Below are 4,506 nucleotides of genomic sequence, written 5' to 3' on the forward strand. Positions count from 1 at the left end.
TTAATGTTGTAGAAGTTTATGTCTGGGTACAATTAAACAGGGCAATAAAGGTGTCCTTATTACTCTCTTTTATTGGCTACATGGACTAATCAATATTTTCCTTCCGTGTCTAAGGTTCAGTCATGCTTTAGTGAGGCGATATTATAAACCTATTCTCTAACATTCAATTTTAGTATATCTTACAAGCCAAGCACCATAAATAATATCTTAGATTTCTTACGACACGCTGATAGTTTTCTGGAATTTCAGCTGGGTTGTAATTTGGAATCGTTCGATGGGTAAACATTACGAACTAGCTGACCCAAAAAAGGTACCTTTGAGGACGGTATTGTTTTTGACTAATCCTTTCTGAACTAGTGTGGTACGATGAACTAATCAATAGGGTCACGTCGAAGATCAGTTCTGACTGCATAGCGACCAGTTATAAAATGACTCACATAACTAAATTTATAGATAGGAAATCCCATTTATATTATTACTGGGAATTACGGGACAGTAAGACACCTCAGTCAGTTAAGATCCGCCCACCTACAGTGGAACGAACTCAAGTTGTACTCCATAACAATCTGTTAACCTTATTTTATTTATAATATTTTATTTTTTTATTACCACGTAAAAGGTCAAGCGAAAAAACGGGAATAATATAAATCAGAAATATATAGCAACAGTTATGGATAAAGCTTTGACCGCTGTAAAAACGATTGAATTTATAATCCTCAATAAAACGTATCGCTGATTCTTTGTTTGAAGTTTGTTTTTCAGATGGAAGAAAACAGGATTTGTCCGGACATTTCCCATCGTTCAGTGATACAACAAATCAGTAACACTATGTTTCGAAATCTACAATCTGATCCCTTCTTCAGGTAAATAACTAATATTCGATGAGTTGGTAGGTCAGTGAATAAAGACCTATTATGACCTGAATTCTGTAGTTCAATTTGAATAGTTAGTGTTGTTTTATTTTTTTATTAAGTGACCGTTTTAGAGTTAGTGAAGTTGACACACAACATGTTGTTTGTGATTCCTGTCTTAAGCGTGTCACAACGCTCTGGTGTGATTTGTTTATTTTAATCTAATTTGTAATTTAATTATGTGTTAGGTTAGTTATTTACCTGAAGAAGAGATCAGATTGCAGATCTCAAAACGTAATGTTACTGATTTGTTGTATAATTGATGTTCTCAGATGTTTCTTCTATGTTCAATTCGAACAAAATTTTAATTCTAAGCGTCAGGTTGATGTCAGAGTTATGTGGTTAAAGTTTGGTTGTCTGCAATGGTGTTGTGGTGATAAATTGACTATCCAGTGCAACATTATTCCTACCACAACATCCAGCTGAGAGATGCGTGTTTAGACTACATAGTCGTGTCCGACTGCACGGTTTGTGGAAACCAGACGAAGGAAGGCATGTCCTGCGACACTTTCCTGAAATGTGGGGTCGAGTTGAAGGGGTGAAGGGGCTATTAAGCGCTGCACCCATTAACTGACGACGTTTCAGGCTCGATGCAGCTGTCCGCGTCAGGACAACCGTGACGGCGACACGACAAACCCAGGACAACCGGATTAGGTGAGGTGTTACCCCAACCACCCTCGGGCTAACAGGAACCCACAACAACACCGAGTAAACTAACTGACAACTGAAGTAAATACAAGGGTCATGTGACTAAATCATGACACACGTCATGTAACGTTAGCAGATAGTTGCTGCAGTAATGGTAAGGTGTTCCAGCAGTCCATGGATGCTCGAAAATCAGGACAATAAGGGAAATCATGGAGGCTGCTACGCCTGTGACAGTAATGTTCCGGACTAAGAGATCCTCTCTTGAGTCAGCCTTAGGGATCTCAAAGGAGATCATTCACCAAGAGATCCAGGATTTACTACCAAGCATGTAGCGTTCAAACGGCTTTGATATACGATTTTTTACCCATATGGACAGACAGACACTAAACGAAGCGAGATTGAACATATATTCATATGAATTTGTTTACTAGTTTTTGTGTCTACTTTCATATCCTGAAGCTATGCCAACCTCTCACCAACCACCATGTATATGTATGTTGACAACAGGACAGGGATGTGCTTTCACATAATATTAGATTTAAGACATGTAGGCCACATCACCAAAGACTGAACCTATACGAAAATCTTCCATCTTATTCTGGAGGAGGCCTTTTTTTGACCAGAAATAATTAAAAATGAACAAAAGTATCGATTGTCTAAATCTAAATTAAAATCACTGCTAACAAATAGTTTGTCTTACGATGTGGATAAATTTATAGATTATTTCAAAAATTCAAAATTCAACAAGTTAATTTTTTATTCTAGCAATTAATCTATTAATAAAACTTATGTAGGCCATACTGCAACAAGAAACCATACTTTAGTTATTTTTACATTATAATACTATATTAGTTACTATTACAAATCATTCAAAATTGCAAGTGTTTGTAACATTGCTACCAAAAGTATTGTTGTTTAGACAATAAAGAATGTAATTATATGTTTTACTTATTGCTCTATGGGTCATGTAAGTTTCAAGTTGACAACCACCTCCCGTTTTGGAGAAAAATGGATCCATTTTGAAATCCTTCAAAATAATTTTAAGGTACTTTAAATTCTTAACGTTGTGATGAGAACATTTTGGACAATCGCAATTAATGTTTTTTTATAAATAATGAATGCCTTGAATTGCAATTGTTGGACAAACTCGGCGGTGACACGAATAACAAAACGGAAATATTATACACTTGCACATAATAATTCACTCTTCCAATCCATCCGAAGTACCAAAACTCGCGTTTTAGTCCATGAACGCAGAAACAAAAGTCTGCCAGTCACCACATAACGGCTTACTTGTTTAACACTGCACAAATACGCGCGGCCGATGTGCGGGGGATGTTAAGCCTGGCGGGTTCAATTTCTGCTACACTTGTCCCCTCCTCCTGGAACGACCCCTAATCTCTCTATGAAATAAGCAGCTTTCCGCTGTTCTCTATCAAAGAGATTCCCGTTTTTTACCCCTCCCCCACCCTTACCGGAACTCTCCCGACCCTCCAGATCGCGCGTAATGCGTGTAACAATAATATTATGGATTGATGGGAGCTTTTTTCCCGCCAATCTATCAGGGCACGTCGTTAGCGCCTTGGTGACCACCGCTAGTGAATAGCGCGGGGGGGGGGGGGGTAGACAATCAAAATATGATTAACAAGGAGTTGTTTTGACAGAGTGTCCTCCTGAGTCATCGTGTCCTCGTAGATTACTGTCCAGGACTGAGGGAAACGGCTGTTCTCGCGCCCTAATGTCCTTAGCTGGCAGATACTCTGCACGGTGGCGAAGAGATTTACAGAGATGTGGAAGTTCGATCGTTTATCTGATACCTAACAAAATATAAGACAGTACTTTATAGTTCAGAGACACATTGCAATGTTTCAAGCTTAGTCATACCGTATAATAAATAATTCTTTTATTGCATTATGACAATAAAACATTACATTGCAGAAGTATATTTTATATCAATCCCCTAACAATACATATCATACTTATAATATATACATATAATATATAAGATATATCTGTCACTAAAACAATTATTACATTAAGGCGCAGAAAAGGTTCATGCAAACTTTACTGTTTCATAAGGATAACAGATTTTCTGCGATGTTTCTAAAAGAAAGATAATATTACTGCGTCTGTTGCAAGACCTCCCCCAACCTCTTAAATCGATTGATCTAATAAAGTTCTGATGCAAGTATTCGATGTGCGTGACGTATGCAGAGACTGTGTCTCTTATTTACAATAATATGAGATAAAAACCTGCCTGGAATTGACCGCAGGCAAATACTTACTGTCCTTGAAAAGTGACCATCGGCGCACTTTGAAATGAAATCAACGAAAGGACTCTGCGTCATTGAGTACTGCGGTTAAATTGCATTTAATCGTCGTCCTAATATTGGTCTAGTTGGTTCAATCATCATTCTAATACCGGTTCAATCATCACAATAGTACCAGCAAGGGGGTCCAAGAGGTCCGTACCCCCCAAATTTTAAATTTCTTGAATTATTATTTACATATTTCAGTATTACTGACATGTACTGCTGAAAGATCGTTCTCAACAAAGATACGGGTCATGAACTTTTTAAGGAACAAAATGGGGCCTTACTCTCAGTCCCCAATAGGGAAAATATCAGTTGTCTGGACTCCATCTCCCACCCCCACAATGTTCATCCTGACTACCTTCTTGAATACTAGATTTTTATTTTTCCAATCCAATAATCATTAGGCTACCGGTTTAACAAAGTTTGATCGTCAGTTTGATGGGAACCCAATTGATTATTAAACTAAACTATACTGGTATCAAAATGCGATTGAACTCAATAATCGGCATCAGGATATCGCCTTGTCTCGGTAATCGATTTGTATTACACTGATTTATCGAGTTCAATCGCTATTTATATAACATTTTTTTTAGTTCAATCATCATTCTTACCAGTTTAAAGTTATATAATCA

The sequence above is a fragment of the Homalodisca vitripennis genome, chromosome 4 (assembly GCF_021130785.1).
Source record: "Homalodisca vitripennis isolate AUS2020 chromosome 4, UT_GWSS_2.1, whole genome shotgun sequence".
In the NCBI taxonomy this organism is placed as follows: domain Eukaryota; kingdom Metazoa; phylum Arthropoda; class Insecta; order Hemiptera; family Cicadellidae; genus Homalodisca; species Homalodisca vitripennis.